The 15,722-nt window shown below is 43.7% G+C and overlaps 10 non-coding genes across 10 annotated transcripts; all 10 read right to left on the bottom strand.

Annotated features, from left to right (window-relative positions):
- Window positions 1-1,123: 1,123 nt before the first annotated feature.
- trnai-uau (transfer RNA isoleucine (anticodon UAU)) lies at window positions 1,124-1,219 on the bottom strand. Its single transcript has 2 exons — window positions 1,182-1,219; window positions 1,124-1,159 (listed from the first exon to the last, which is right to left on the bottom strand). It is a non-coding gene; the product is annotated as a tRNA-Ile (tRNA).
- A 1,432-nt stretch (window positions 1,220-2,651) lies between these two features.
- Window positions 2,652-2,747, bottom strand: trnai-uau (transfer RNA isoleucine (anticodon UAU)). Its single transcript has 2 exons — window positions 2,710-2,747; window positions 2,652-2,687 (listed from the first exon to the last, which is right to left on the bottom strand). It is a non-coding gene; the product is annotated as a tRNA-Ile (tRNA).
- Window positions 2,748-4,179: 1,432 nt separating this feature from the next.
- Window positions 4,180-4,275, bottom strand: trnai-uau (transfer RNA isoleucine (anticodon UAU)). The gene is made up of 2 exons: window positions 4,238-4,275; window positions 4,180-4,215 (listed from the first exon to the last, which is right to left on the bottom strand). It is a non-coding gene; the product is annotated as a tRNA-Ile (tRNA).
- Window positions 4,276-5,706: 1,431 nt separating this feature from the next.
- On the bottom strand, window positions 5,707-5,802 carry trnai-uau (transfer RNA isoleucine (anticodon UAU)). The gene is made up of 2 exons: window positions 5,765-5,802; window positions 5,707-5,742 (listed from the first exon to the last, which is right to left on the bottom strand). It is a non-coding gene; the product is annotated as a tRNA-Ile (tRNA).
- A 1,432-nt stretch (window positions 5,803-7,234) lies between these two features.
- Window positions 7,235-7,330, bottom strand: trnai-uau (transfer RNA isoleucine (anticodon UAU)). The gene is made up of 2 exons: window positions 7,293-7,330; window positions 7,235-7,270 (listed from the first exon to the last, which is right to left on the bottom strand). It is a non-coding gene; the product is annotated as a tRNA-Ile (tRNA).
- A 1,431-nt stretch (window positions 7,331-8,761) lies between these two features.
- On the bottom strand, window positions 8,762-8,857 carry trnai-uau (transfer RNA isoleucine (anticodon UAU)). The gene is made up of 2 exons: window positions 8,820-8,857; window positions 8,762-8,797 (listed from the first exon to the last, which is right to left on the bottom strand). It is a non-coding gene; the product is annotated as a tRNA-Ile (tRNA).
- Window positions 8,858-10,289: 1,432 nt separating this feature from the next.
- Window positions 10,290-10,385, bottom strand: trnai-uau (transfer RNA isoleucine (anticodon UAU)). Its single transcript has 2 exons — window positions 10,348-10,385; window positions 10,290-10,325 (listed from the first exon to the last, which is right to left on the bottom strand). It is a non-coding gene; the product is annotated as a tRNA-Ile (tRNA).
- A 1,568-nt stretch (window positions 10,386-11,953) lies between these two features.
- On the bottom strand, window positions 11,954-12,049 carry trnai-uau (transfer RNA isoleucine (anticodon UAU)). The gene is made up of 2 exons: window positions 12,012-12,049; window positions 11,954-11,989 (listed from the first exon to the last, which is right to left on the bottom strand). It is a non-coding gene; the product is annotated as a tRNA-Ile (tRNA).
- A 1,432-nt stretch (window positions 12,050-13,481) lies between these two features.
- trnai-uau (transfer RNA isoleucine (anticodon UAU)) lies at window positions 13,482-13,577 on the bottom strand. Its single transcript has 2 exons — window positions 13,540-13,577; window positions 13,482-13,517 (listed from the first exon to the last, which is right to left on the bottom strand). It is a non-coding gene; the product is annotated as a tRNA-Ile (tRNA).
- A 1,431-nt stretch (window positions 13,578-15,008) lies between these two features.
- On the bottom strand, window positions 15,009-15,104 carry trnai-uau (transfer RNA isoleucine (anticodon UAU)). Its single transcript has 2 exons — window positions 15,067-15,104; window positions 15,009-15,044 (listed from the first exon to the last, which is right to left on the bottom strand). It is a non-coding gene; the product is annotated as a tRNA-Ile (tRNA).
- Between the last annotated feature and the right edge of the window lie 618 nt (window positions 15,105-15,722).

A 15,722-nucleotide genomic window follows, 5' to 3' on the forward strand; every position in this document is an offset into this window, starting at 1 on the left:
ACAGACAAATAGAAACACACCCTTCGGTCCAATCGGTCCATGCCGAGCAGATATCCTAATCTAACCTCGTCTGTATGCCAGCATTTGTCCTATATCCCTCTCAAGCCTTCCGATGTGAATGTGTTCAGAAAAGATTTACATGGATGTTGCCAGGTTTAAAGGACTTGAGCTAAAGGCCGCGGGTGAACAGTCTTGGGCTGTTTTCCCTGGATCATCGGAGGCTGAGTGGTGACCTTCAAACAACGTGTCTACGTGTACCTCAAATTTCAAAGAATTATGTGCCTGCAACCCTCGGTTCCTCAGGAGGGAATTTAACAGTGAGAGAAAGCCACTTGCGGTGGTTGGGGAACAATTTCGAATTTCTTTGACTTCACGTGTGAAGAAGATTATTGAACACTTAAGATTAAGAATGAAAAAAGCTGAGAGTTTTGAAAAGTTATAACCCCGGTGAGTCACCCCAGCCGCCACTTGCGGTGGTTGGGGAACAATTTCGAATTTCTTTGACTTCACGTGTGAAGAAGATTATTGAACACCTAAGATTGAGTATGAAAACATCTGAGAGTTTTGAAAAGTTCGATCCGCGTGAGTCTGAAGTGAACCACATCCCGGAGACGCAATTCCTACTTTACCCTGGTGCCTTAAAGGTTTGATCGCATTCAGATGATGCGAGGTCCATTTCGTACACTCTGATCTCAGCCCAAGAAACCCACAAACAAGGTTCCGTCTTATTTGCATTTTGATCCTCTTCTTCTCAGCAGATCTTTATTTTAATCAGACAAATGTTCCAAGCAAAGCCGAATATAACATTCACACGGTTCAATGAGATCAATCTAATTCCTTTTTGATTACTACATCGACCTGTGTGAGTTTGTAGCCAGTTGAATAAAGAAATACCAACTAAACAGGGCTTGCCGGCAATTTAAATCAAGCAGACCGCTGATTGGAAGCATTTTTGAGCTGAACAAGGTTACCGATTGACGTTCCTGCCCAGATATGTCTTGACGTTCCAAATATTCCCAGGATACGTTGTTTGACTGCCGAGACCTTTCTCAGGAAATGACATTTGCCAAACCAGAGAAACTGGAATTTTGCAAGAGACTCTTTGGTCACGAGTAGATAAAACTGCTCCAGGTGAGGCTCGAACTCACAACCTCGGCATTACGCACGCAGAAACACTGACATATAAGTACCGCGCGCTGACCGATTGCGCCACTGGAGCCGCGCCGTCGCGGGCCTCCCAATATCGCGAGTTATACCTCAGCGATTGAGAAATTGGCTGTGATGTAAGATTTTCCGGTTGTATTCACATCTGGTTCCTCACTTATTTGAGGAATTGGCTTCATTACACAGTGCTAAACTGGATTGATAATGAAAAATGCATTTTCAACATTTTCCTCGATTGTTCTCTGAGCCATTGAGGTCTTTAGTCAGTAGAAACCTTATAATCTCATTCTCGGTTAGCCTCAATTACTGATCTTATCTTCGGCACCAAGTTCCAGAAGTTGATCTTGCTCTGAGTTTTGGCATCACAGACAAATAGAAACACACCCTTCGGTCCAATCGGTCCATGCCGAGCAGATATCCTAATCTAACCTCGTCTGTATGCCAGCATTTGTCCTATATCCCTCTCAAGCCTTCCGATGTGAATGCGTTCAGAAAAGATTTACATGGATGTTGCCAGGTTTAAAGGACTTGAGCTAAAGGCCGCGGGTGAACAGTCTTGGGCTGTTTTCCCTGGATCATCGGAGGCTGAGTGGTGACCTTCAAACAACGTGTCTACGTGTACCTCAAATTTCAAAGAATTATGTGCCTGCAACCCTCGGTTCCTCAGGAGGGAATTTAACAGTGAGAGAAAGCCACTTGCGGTGGTTGGGGAACAATTTCGAATTTCTTTGACTTCACGTGTGAAGAAGATTATTGAACACTTAAGATTAAGAATGAAAAAAGCTGAGAGTTTTGAAAAGTTATAACCCCGGTGAGTCACCCCAGCGGCCACTTGCGGTGGTTGGGGAACAATTTCGAATTTCTTTGACTTCACGTGTGAAGAAGATTATTGAACACCTAAGATTGAGTATGAAAACATCTGAGAGTTTTGAAAAGTTCGATCCGCGTGAGTCTGAAGTGAACCACATCCCGGAGACGCAATTCCTACTTTACCCTGGTGCCTTAAAGGTTTGATCACATTCAGATGATGCTAGGTCCATTTCGTACACTCTGATCTCCGCCCAAGAAACCCACAAACAAGGTTCCGTCTTATTTGCATTTTGATCCTCTTCTTCTCAGCAGATCTTTATTTTAATCAGACAAATGTTCCAAGCAAAGCCGAATATAACATTCACACGGTTCAATGAGATCAATCTAATTCCTTTTTGATTACTACATCGACCTGTGTGAGTTTGTAGCCAGTTGAATAAAGAAATACCAACTAAACAGGGCTTGCCGGCAATTTAAATCAAGCAGACCGCTGATTGGAAGCATTTTTGAGCTGAACAAGGTTACCGATTGACGTTCCTGCCCAGATATGTCTTGACGTTTCAAATATTCCCAGGATACGTTGTTTGACTGCCGAGACCTTTCTCAGGAAATGACATTTGCCAAACCAGAGAAACTGGAATTTTGCAAGAGACTCTTTGGTCACGAGTAGATAAAACTGCTCCAGGTGAGGCTCGAACTCACAACCTCGGCATTACGCACGCAGAAACACTGACATATAAGTACCGCGCGCTGACCGATTGCGCCACTGGAGCCGCGGCGTCGCGGGCCTCCCAATATCGCGAGTTATACCTCAGCGATTGAGAAATTGGCTGTGATGTAAGATTTTCCGGTTGTATTCACATCTGGTTCCTCACTTATTTGAGGAATTGGCTTCATTACACAGTGCTAAACTGGATTGATAATGAAAAATGCATTTTCAACATTTTCCTCGATTGTTCTCTGAGCCATTGAGGTCTTTAGTCAGTAGAAACCTTATAATCTCATTCTCGGTTAGCCTCAATTACTGATCTTATCTTCGGCACCAAGTTCCAGAAGTTGATCTTGCTCTGAGTTTTGGCATCACAGACAAATAGAAACACACCCTTCGGTCCAATCGGTCCATGCCGAGCAGATATCCTAATCTAACCTCGTCTGTATGCCAGCATTTGTCCTATATCCCTCTCAAGCCTTCCGATGTGAATGTGTTCAGAAAAGATTTACATGGATGTTGCCAGGTTTAAAGGACTTGAGCTAAAGGCCGCGGGTGAACAGTCTTGGGCTGTTTTCCCTGGATCATCGGAGGCTGAGTGGTGACCTTCAAACAACGTGTCTACGTGTACCTCAAATTTCAAAGAATTATGTGCCTGCAACCCTCGGTTCCTCAGGAGGGAATTTAACAGTGAGAGAAAGCCACTTGCGGTGGTTGGGGAACAATTTCGAATTTCTTTGACTTCACGTGTGAAGAAGATTATTGAACACTTAAGATTAAGAATGAAAAAAGCTGAGAGTTTTGAAAAGTTATAACCCCGGTGAGTCACCCCAGCCGCCACTTGCGGTGGTTGGGGAACAATTTCGAATTTCTTTGACTTCACGTGTGAAGAAGATTATTGAACACCTAAGATTGAGTATGAAAACATCTGAGAGTTTTGAAAAGTTCGATCCGCGTGAGTCTGAAGTGAACCACATCCCGGAGACGCAATTCCTACTTTACCCTGGTGCCTTAAAGGTTTGATCGCATTCAGATGATGCGAGGTCCATTTCGTACACTCTGATCTCAGCCCAAGAAACCCACAAACAAGGTTCCGTCTTATTTGCATTTTGATCCTCTTCTTCTCAGCAGATCTTTATTTTAATCAGACAAATGTTCCAAGCAAAGCCGAATATAACATTCACACGGTTCAATGAGATCAATCTAATTCCTTTTTGATTACTACATCGACCTGTGTGAGTTTGTAGCCAGTTGAATAAAGAAATACCAACTAAACAGGGCTTGCCGGCAATTTAAATCAAGCAGACCGCTGATTGGAAGCATTTTTGAGCTGAACAAGGTTACCGATTGACGTTCCTGCCCAGATATGTCTTGACGTTCCAAATATTCCCAGGATACGTTGTTTGACTGCCGAGACCTTTCTCAGGAAATGACATTTGCCAAACCAGAGAAACTGGAATTTTGCAAGAGACTCTTTGGTCACGAGTAGATAAAACTGCTCCAGGTGAGGCTCGAACTCACAACCTCGGCATTACGCACGCAGAAACACTGACATATAAGTACCGCGCGCTGACCGATTGCGCCACTGGAGCCGCGCCGTCGCGGGCCTCCCAATATCGCGAGTTATACCTCAGCGATTGAGAAATTGGCTGTGATGTAAGATTTTCCGGTTGTATTCACATCTGGTTCCTCACTTATTTGAGGAATTGGCTTCATTACACAGTGCTAAACTGGATTGATAATGAAAAATGCATTTTCAACATTTTCCTCGATTGTTCTCTGAGCCATTGAGGTCTTTAGTCAGTAGAAACCTTATAATCTCATTCTCGGTTAGCCTCAATTACTGATCTTATCTTCGGCACCAAGTTCCAGAAGTTGATCTTGCTCTGAGTTTTGGCATCACAGACAAATAGAAACACACCCTTCGGTCCAATCGGTCCATGCCGAGCAGATATCCTAATCTAACCTCGTCTGTATGCCAGCATTTGTCCTATATCCCTCTCAAGCCTTCCGATGTGAATGTGTTCAGAAAAGATTTACATGGATGTGGCCAGGTTTAAAGGACTTGAGCTAAAGGCCGCGGGTGAACAGTCTTGGGCTGTTTTCCCTGGATCATCGGAGGCTGAGTGGTGACCTTCAAACAACGTGTCTACGTGTACCTCAAATTTCAAAGAATTATGTGCCTGCAACCCTCGGTTCCTCAGGAGGGAATTTAACAGTGAGAGAAAGCCACTTGCGGTGGTTGGGGAACAATTTCGAATTTCTTTGACTTCACGTGTGAAGAAGATTATTGAACACTTAAGATTAAGAATGAAAAAAGCTGAGAGTTTTGAAAAGTTATAACCCCGGTGAGTCACCCCAGCGGCCACTTGCGGTGGTTGGGGAACAATTTCGAATTTCTTTGACTTCACGTGTGAAGAAGATTATTGAACACCTAAGATTGAGTATGAAAACATCTGAGAGTTTTGAAAAGTTCGATCCGCGTGAGTCTGAAGTGAACCACATCCCGGAGACGCAATTCCTACTTTACCCTGGTGCCTTAAAGGTTTGATCACATTCAGATGATGCTAGGTCCATTTCGTACACTCTGATCTCCGCCCAAGAAACCCACAAACAAGGTTCCGTCTTATTTGCATTTTGATCCTCTTCTTCTCAGCAGATCTTTATTTTAATCAGACAAATGTTCCAAGCAAAGCCGAATATAACATTCACACGGTTTAATGAGATCAATCTAATTCCTTTTTGATTACTACATCGACCTGTGTGAGTTTGTAGCCAGTTGAATAAAGAAATACCAACTAAACAGGGCTTGCCGGCAATTTAAATCAAGCAGACCGCTGATTGGAAGCATTTTGAGCTGAACAAGGTTACCGATTGACGTTCCTGCCCAGATATGTCTTGACGTTTCAAATATTCCCAGGATACGTTGTTTGACTGCCGAGACCTTTCTCAGGAAATGACATTTGCCAAACCAGAGAAACTGGAATTTTGCAAGAGACTCTTTGGTCACGAGTAGATAAAACTGCTCCAGGTGAGGCTCGAACTCACAACCTCGGCATTACGCACGCAGAAACACTGACACATAAGTACCGCGCGCTGACCGATTGCGCCACTGGAGCCGCGCCGTCGCGGGCCTCCCAATATCGCGAGTTATACCTCAGCGATTGAGAAATTGGCTGTGATGTAAGATTTTCCGGTTGTATTCACATCTGGTTCCTCACTTATTTGAGGAATTGGCTTCATTACACAGTGCTAAACTGGATTGATAATGAAAAATGCATTTTCAACATTTTCCTCGATTGTTCTCTGAGCCATTGAGGTCTTTAGTCAGTAGAAACCTTATAATCTCATTCTCGGTTAGCCTCAATTACTGATCTTATCTTCGGCACCAAGTTCCAGAAGTTGATCTTGCTCTGAGTTTTGGCATCACAGACAAATAGAAACACACCCTTCGGTCCAATCGGTCCATGCCGAGCAGATATCCTAATCTAACCTCGTCTGTATGCCAGCATTTGTCCTATATCCCTCTCAAGCCTTCCGATGTGAATGTGTTCAGAAAAGATTTACATGGATGTGGCCAGGTTTAAAGGACTTGAGCTAAAGGCCGCGGGTGAACAGTCTTGGGCTGTTTTCCCTGGATCATCGGAGGCTGAGTGGTGACCTTCAAACAACGTGTCTACGTGTACCTCAAATTTCAAAGAATTATGTGCCTGCAACCCTCGGTTCCTCAGGAGGGAATTTAACAGTGAGAGAAAGCCACTTGCGGTGGTTGGGGAACAATTTCGAATTTCTTTGACTTCACGTGTGAAGAAGATTATTGAACACTTAAGATTAAGAATGAAAAAAGCTGAGAGTTTTGAAAAGTTATAACCCCGGTGAGTCACCCCAGCGGCCACTTGCGGTGGTTGGGGAACAATTTCGAATTTCTTTGACTTCACGTGTGAAGAAGATTATTGAACACCTAAGATTGAGTATGAAAACATCTGAGAGTTTTGAAAAGTTCGATCCGCGTGAGTCTGAAGTGAACCACATCCCGGAGACGCAATTCCTACTTTACCCTGGTGCCTTAAAGGTTTGATCACATTCAGATGATGCTAGGTCCATTTCGTACACTCTGATCTCCGCCCAAGAAACCCACAAACAAGGTTCCGTCTTATTTGCATTTTGATCCTCTTCTTCTCAGCAGATCTTTATTTTAATCAGACAAATGTTCCAAGCAAAGCCGAATATAACATTCACACGGTTTAATGAGATCAATCTAATTCCTTTTTGATTACTACATCGACCTGTGTGAGTTTGTAGCCAGTTGAATAAAGAAATACCAACTAAACAGGGCTTGCCGGCAATTTAAATCAAGCAGACCGCTGATTGGAAGCATTTTTGAGCTGAACAAGGTTACCGATTGACGTTCCTGCCCAGATATGTCTTGACGTTTCAAATATTCCCAGGATACGTTGTTTGACTGCCGAGACCTTTCTCAGGAAATGACATTTGCCAAACCAGAGAAACTGGAATTTTGCAAGAGACTCTTTGGTCACGAGTAGATAAAACTGCTCCAGGTGAGGCTCGAACTCACAACCTCGGCATTACGCACGCAGAAACACTGACATATAAGTACCGCGCGCTGACCGATTGCGCCACTGGAGCCGCGCCGTCGCGGGCCTCCCAATATCGCGAGTTATACCTCAGCGATTGAGAAATTGGCTGTGATGTAAGATTTTCCGGTTGTATTCACATCTGGTTCCTCACTTATTTGAGGAATTGGCTTCATTACACAGTGCTAAACTGGATTGATAATGAAAAATGCATTTTCAACATTTTCCTCGATTGTTCTCTGAGCCATTGAGGTTTTTAGTCAGTAGAAACCTTATAATCTCATTCTCGGTTAGCCTCAATTACTGATCTTATCTTCGGCACCAAGTTCCAGAAGTTGATCTTGCTCTGAGTTTTGGCATCACAGACAAATAGAAACACACCCTTCGGTCCAATCGGTCCATGCCGAGCAGATATCCTAATCTAACCTCGTCTGTATGCCAGCATTTGTCCTATATCCCTCTCAAGCCTTCCGATGTGAATGTGTTCAGAAAAGATTTACATGGATGTTGCCAGGTTTAAAGGACTTGAGCTAAAGGCCGCGGGTGAACAGTCTTGGGCTGTTTTCCCTGGATCATCGGAGGCTGAGTGGTGACCTTCAAACAACGTGTCTACGTGTACCTCAAATTTCAAAGAATTATGTGCCTGCAACCCTCGGTTCCTCAGGAGGGAATTTAACAGTGAGAGAAAGCCACTTGCGGTGGTTGGGGAACAATTTCGAATTTCTTTGACTTCACGTGTGAAGAAGATTATTGAACACTTAAGATTAAGAATGAAAAAAGCTGAGAGTTTTGAAAAGTTATAACCCCGGTGAGTCACCCCAGCGGCCACTTGCGGTGGTTGGGGAACAATTTCGAATTTCTTTGACTTCACGTGTGAAGAAGATTATTGAACACCTAAGATTGAGTATGAAAACATCTGAGAGTTTTGAAAAGTTCGATCCGCGTGAGTCTGAAGTGAACCACATCCCGGAGACGCAATTCCTACTTTACCCTGGTGCCTTAAAGGTTTGATCACATTCAGATGATGCTAGGTCCATTTCGTACACTCTGATCTCCGCCCAAGAAACCCACAAACAAGGTTCCGTCTTATTTGCATTTTGATCCTCTTCTTCTCAGCAGATCTTTATTTTAATCAGACAAATGTTCCAAGCAAAGCCGAATATAACATTCACACGGTTTAATGAGATCAATCTAATTCCTTTTTGATTACTACATCGACCTGTGTGAGTTTGTAGCCAGTTGAATAAAGAAATACCAACTAAACAGGGCTTGCCGGCAATTTAAATCAAGCAGACCGCTGATTGGAAGCATTTTGAGCTGAACAAGGTTACCGATTGACGTTCCTGCCCAGATATGTCTTGACGTTTCAAATATTCCCAGGATACGTTGTTTGACTGCCGAGACCTTTCTCAGGAAATGACATTTGCCAAACCAGAGAAACTGGAATTTTGCAAGAGACTCTTTGGTCACGAGTAGATAAAACTGCTCCAGGTGAGGCTCGAACTCACAACCTCGGCATTACGCACGCAGAAACACTGACACATAAGTACCGCGCGCTGACCGATTGCGCCACTGGAGCCGCGCCGTCGCGGGCCTCCCAATATCGCGAGTTATACCTCAGCGATTGAGAAATTGGCTGTGATGTAAGATTTTCCGGTTGTATTCACATCTGGTTCCTCACTTATTTGAGGAATTGGCTTCATTACACAGTGCTAAACTGGATTGATAATGAAAAATGCATTTTCAACATTTTCCTCGATTGTTCTCTGAGCCATTGAGGTCTTTAGTCAGTAGAAACCTTATAATCTCATTCTCGGTTAGCCTCAATTACTGATCTTATCTTCGGCACCAAGTTCCAGAAGTTGATCTTGCTCTGAGTTTTGGCATCACAGACAAATAGAAACACACCCTTCGGTCCAATCGGTCCATGCCGAGCAGATATCCTAATCTAACCTCGTCTGTATGCCAGCATTTGTCCTATATCCCTCTCAAGCCTTCCGATGTGAATGTGTTCAGAAAAGATTTACATGGATGTGGCCAGGTTTAAAGGACTTGAGCTAAAGGCCGCGGGTGAACAGTCTTGGGCTGTTTTCCCTGGATCATCGGAGGCTGAGTGGTGACCTTCAAACAACGTGTCTACGTGTACCTCAAATTTCAAAGAATTATGTGCCTGCAACCCTCGGTTCCTCAGGAGGGAATTTAACAGTGAGAGAAAGCCACTTGCGGTGGTTGGGGAACAATTTCGAATTTCTTTGACTTCACGTGTGAAGAAGATTATTGAACACTTAAGATTAAGAATGAAAAAAGCTGAGAGTTTTGAAAAGTTATAACCCCGGTGAGTCACCCCAGCGGCCACTTGCGGTGGTTGGGGAACAATTTCGAATTTCTTTGACTTCACGTGTGAAGAAGATTATTGAACACCTAAGATTGAGTATGAAAACATCTGAGAGTTTTGAAAAGTTCGATCCGCGTGAGTCTGAAGTGAACCACATCCCGGAGACGCAATTCCTACTTTACCCTGGTGCCTTAAAGGTTTGATCACATTCAGATGATGCTAGGTCCATTTCGTACACTCTGATCTCCGCCCAAGAAACCCACAAACAAGGTTCCGTCTTATTTGCATTTTGATCCTCTTCTTCTCAGCAGATCTTTATTTTAATCAGACAAATGTTCCAAGCAAAGCCGAATATAACATTCACACGGTTTAATGAGATCAATCTAATTCCTTTTTGATTACTACATCGACCTGTGTGAGTTTGTAGCCAGTTGAATAAAGAAATACCAACTAAACAGGGCTTGCCGGCAATTTAAATCAAGCAGACCGCTGATTGGAAGCATTTTTGAGCTGAACAAGGTTACCGATTGACGTTCCTGCCCAGATATGTCTTGACGTTTCAAATATTCCCAGGATACGTTGTTTGACTGCCGAGACCTTTCTCAGGAAATGACATTTGCCAAACCAGAGAAACTGGAATTTTGCAAGAGACTCTTTGGTCACGAGTAGATAAAACTGCTCCAGGTGAGGCTCGAACTCACAACCTCGGCATTACGCACGCAGAAACACTGACATATAAGTACCGCGCGCTGACCGATTGCGCCACTGGAGCCGCGCCGTCGCGGGCCTCCCAATATCGCGAGTTATACCTCAGCGATTGAGAAATTGGCTGTGATGTAAGATTTTCCGGTTGTATTCACATCTGGTTCCTCACTTATTTGAGGAATTGGCTTCATTACACAGTGCTAAACTGGATTGATAATGAAAAATGCATTTTCAACATTTTCCTCGATTGTTCTCTGAGCCATTGAGGTCTTTAGTCAGTAGAAACCTTATAATCTCATTCTCGGTTAGCCTCAATTACTGATCTTATCTTCGGCACCAAGTTCCAGAAGTTGATCTTGCTCTGAGTTTTGGCATCACAGACAAATAGAAACACACCCTTCGGTCCAATCGGTCCATGCCGAGCAGATATCCTAATCTAACCTCGTCTGTATGCCAGCATTTGTCCTATATCCCTCTCAAGCCTTCCGATGTGAATGTGTTCAGAAAAGATTTACATGGATGTGGCCAGGTTTAAAGGACTTGAGCTAAAGGCCGCGGGTGAACAGTCTTGGGCTGTTTTCCCTGGATCATCGGAGGCTGAGTGGTGACCTTCAAACAACGTGTCTACGTGTACCTCAAATTTCAAAGAATTATGTGCCTGCAACCCTCGGTTCCTCAGGAGGGAATTTAACAGTGAGAGAAAGCCACTTGCGGTGGTTGGGGAACAATTTCGAATTTCTTTGACTTCACGTGTGAAGAAGATTATTGAACACTTAAGATTAAGAATGAAAAAAGCTGAGAGTTTTGAAAAGTTATAACCCCGGTGAGTCACCCCAGCGGCCACTTGCGGTGGTTGGGGAACAATTTCGAATTTCTTTGACTTCACGTGTGAAGAAGATTATTGAACACTTAAGATTAAGAATGAAAAAAGCTGAGAGTTTTGAAAAGTTATAACCCCGGTGAGTCACCCCAGCGGCCACTTGCGGTGGTTGGGGAACAATTTCGAATTTCTTTGACTTCACGTGTGAAGAAGATTATTGAACACCTAAGATTGAGTATGAAAACATCTGAGAGTTTTGAAAAGTTCGATCCGCGTGAGTCTGAAGTGAACCACATCCCGGAGACGCAATTCCTACTTTACCCTGGTGCCTTAAAGGTTTGATCACATTCAGATGATGCTAGGTCCATTTCGTACACTCTGATCTCCGCCCAAGAAACCCACAAACAAGGTTCCGTCTTATTTGCATTTTGATCCTCTTCTTCTCAGCAGATCTTTATTTTAATCAGACAAATGTTCCAAGCAAAGACGAATATAACATTCACACGGTTCAATGAGATCAATCTAATTCCTTTTTGATTACTACATCGACCTGTGTGAGTTTGTAGCCAGTTGAATAAAGAAATACCAACTAAACAGGGCTTGCCGGCAATTTAAATCAAGCAGACCGCTGATTGGAAGCATTTTTGAGCTGAACAAGGTTACCGATTGACGTTCCTGCCCAGATATGTCTTGACGTTTCAAATATTCCCAGGATACGTTGTTTGACTGCCGAGACCTTTCTCAGGAAATGACATTTGCCAAACCAGAGAAACTGGAATTTTGCAAGAGACTCTTTGGTCACGAGTAGATAAAACTGCTCCAGGTGAGGCTCGAACTCACAACCTCGGCATTACGCACGCAGAAACACTGACATATAAGTACCGCGCGCTGACCGATTGCGCCACTGGAGCCGCGCCGTCGCGGGCCTCCCAATATCGCGAGTTATACCTCAGCGATTGAGAAATTGGCTGTGATGTAAGATTTTCCGGTTGTATTCACATCTGGTTCCTCACTTATTTGAGGAATTGGCTTCATTACACAGTGCTAAACTGGATTGATAATGAAAAATGCATTTTCAACATTTTCCTCGATTGTTCTCTGAGCCATTGAGGTCTTTAGTCAGTAGAAACCTTATAATCTCATTCTCGGTTAGCCTCAATTACTGATCTTATCTTCGGCACCAAGTTCCAGAAGTTGATCTTGCTCTGAGTTTTGGCATCACAGACAAATAGAAACACACCCTTCGGTCCAATCGGTCCATGCCGAGCAGATATCCTAATCTAACCTCGTCTGTATGCCAGCATTTGTCCTATATCCCTCTCAAGCCTTCCGATGTGAATGTGTTCAGAAAAGATTTACATGGATGTTGCCAGGTTTAAAGGACTTGAGCTAAAGGCCGCGGGTGAACAGTCTTGGGCTGTTTTCCCTGGATCATCGGAGGCTGAGTGGTGACCTTCAAACAACGTGTCTACGTGTACCTCAAATTTCAAAGAATTATGTGCCTGCAACCCTCGGTTCCTCAGGAGGGAATTTAACAGTGAGAGAAAGCCACTTGCGGTGGTTGGGGAACAATTTCGAATTTCTTTGACTTCACGTGTGAAGAAGATTATTGAACACTTAAGATTAAGAATGAAAAAAGCTGAGAGTTTTGAAAAGTTATAACCCCGGTGAGTCACCCCAGCCGCCACTTGCGGTGGTTGGGGAACAATTTCGAATTTCTTTGACTTCACGTGTGAAGAAGATTATTGAACACCTAAGATTGAGTATGAAAACATCTGAGAGTTTTGAAAAGTTCGATCCGCGTGAGTCTGAAGTGACCCACATCCCGGAGACGCAATTCCTACTTTACCCTGGTGCCTTAAAGGTTTGATCACATTCAGATGATGCTAGGTCCATTTCGTACACTCTGATCTCCGCCCAAGAAACCCACAAACAAGGTTCCGTCTTATTTGCATTTTGATCCTCTTCTTCTCAGCAGATCTTTATTTTAATCAGACAAATGTTCCAAGCAAAGCCGAATATAACATTCACACGGTTCAATGAGATGAATCTAATTCCTTTTTGATTACTACATCGACCTGTGTGAGTTTGTAGCCAGTTGAATAAAGAAATACCAACTAAACAGGGCTTGCCGGCAATTTAAATCAAGCAGACCGCTGATTGGAAGCATTTTTGAGCTGAACAAGGTTACCGATTGACGTTCCTGCCCAGATATGTCTTGACGTTTCAAATATTCCCAGGATACGTTGTTTGACTGCCGAGACCTTTCTCAGGAAATGACATTTGCCAAACCAGAGAAACTGGAATTTTGCAAGAGACTCTTTGGTCACGAGTAGATAAAACTGCTCCAGGTGAGGCTCGAACTCACAACCTCGGCATTACGCACGCAGAAACACTGACATATAAGTACCGCGCGCTGACCGATTGCGCCACGGGAGCCGCGCCGTCGCGGGCCTCCCAATATCGCGAGTTATACCTCAGCGATTGAGAAATTGGCTGTGATGTAAGATTTTCCGGTTGTATTCACATCTGGTTCCTCACTTATTTGAGGAATTGGCTTCATTACACAGTGCTAAACTGGATTGATAATGAAAAATGCATTTTCAACATTTTCCTCGATTGTTCTCTGAGCCATTGAGGTCTTTAGTCAGTAGAAACCTTATAATCTCATTCTCGGTTAGCCTCAATTACTGATCTTATCTTCGGCACCAAGTTCCAGAAGTTGATCTTGCTCTGAGTTTTGGCATCACAGACAAATAGAAACACACCCTTCAGTCCAATCGGTCCATGCCGAGCAGATATCCTAATCTAACCTCGTCTGTATGCCAGCATTTGTCCTATATCCCTCTCAAGCCTTCCGATGTGAATGTGTTCAGAAAAGATTTACATGGATGTGGCCAGGTTTAAAGGACTTGAGCTAAAGGCCGCGGGTGAACAGTCTTGGGCTGTTTTCCCTGGATCATCGGAGGCTGAGTGGTGACCTTCAAACAGCGTGTCTACGTGTACCTCAAATTTCAAAGAATTATGTGCCTGCAACCCTCGGTTCCTCAGGAGGGAATTTAACAGTGAGAGAAAGCCACTTGCGGTGGTTGGGGAACAATTTCGAATTTCTTTGACTTCACGTGTGAAGAAGATTATTGAACACTTAAGATTAAGAATGAAAAAAGCTGAGAGTTTTGAAAAGTTATACCCCGGTGAGTCACCCCAGCGGCCACTTGCGGTGGTTGGGGAACAATTTCGAATTTCTTTGACTTCACGTGTGAAGAAGATTATTGAACACCTAAGATTGAGTATGAAAACATCTGAGAGTTTTGAAAAGTTCGATCCGCGTGAGTCTGAAGTGAACCACATCCCGGAGACGCAATTCCTACTTTACCCTGGTGCCTTAAAGGTTTGATCACATTCAGATGATGCGAGGTCCATTTCGTACACTCTGATCTCAGCCCAAGAAACCCACAAACAAGGTTCCGTCTTATTTGCATTTTGATCCTCTTCTTCTCAGCAGATCTTTATTTTAATCAGACAAATGTTCCAAGCAAAGCCGAATATAACATTCACACGGTTCAATGAGATCAATCTAATTCCTTTTTGATTACTACATCGACCTGTGTGAGTTTGTAGCCAGTTGAATAAAGAAATACCAACTAAACAGGGCTTGCCGGCAATTTAAATCAAGCAGACCGCTGATTGGAAGCATTTTTGAGCTGAACAAGGTTACCGATTGACGTTCCTGCCCAGATATGTCTTGACGTTTCAAATATTCCCAGGATACGTTGTTTGACTGCCGAGACCTTTCTCAGGAAATGACATTTGCCAAACCAGAGAAACTGGAATTTTGCAAGAGACTCTTTGGTCACGAGTAGATAAAACTGCTTCAGGTGAGGCTCGAACTCACAACCTCGGCATTACGCACGCAGAAACACTGACGTATAAGTACCGCGCGCTGACCGATTGCGCCACTGGAGCCGCGCCGTCGCGAGCCTCCCAATATCGCGAGTTATACCTCAGCGATTGAGAAATTGGCTGTGATGTAAGATTTTCCGGTTGTATTCACATCTGGTTCCTCACTTATTTGAGGAATTGGCTTCATTACACAGTGCTAAACTGGATTGATAATGAAAAATGCATTTTCAACATTTTCCTCGATTGTTCTCTGAGCCATTGAGGTCTTTAGTCAGTAGAAACCTTATAATCTCATTCTCGGTTAGCCTCAATTACTGATCTTATCTTCGGCACCAAGTTCCAGAAGTTGATCTTGCTCTGAGTTTTGGCATCACAGACAAATAGAAACACACCCTTCGGTCCAATCGGTCCATGCCGAGCAGATATCCTAATCTAACCTCGTCTGTATGCCAGCATTTGTCCTATATCCCTCTCAAGCCTTCCGATGTGAATGTGTTCAGAAAAGATTTACATGGATGTTGCCAGGTTTAAAGGACTTGAGCTAAAGGCCGCGGGTGAACAGTCTTGGGCTGTTTTCCCTGGATCATCGGAGGCTGAGTGGTGACCTTCAAACAACGTGTCTACGTGTACCTCAAATTTCAAAGAATTATGTGCCTGCAACCCTCGGTTCCTCAGGAGGGA

The sequence above is a fragment of the Chiloscyllium punctatum genome, chromosome 49 (genome assembly GCF_047496795.1).
Source record: "Chiloscyllium punctatum isolate Juve2018m chromosome 49, sChiPun1.3, whole genome shotgun sequence".
NCBI classification, from domain to species: domain Eukaryota; kingdom Metazoa; phylum Chordata; class Chondrichthyes; order Orectolobiformes; family Hemiscylliidae; genus Chiloscyllium; species Chiloscyllium punctatum.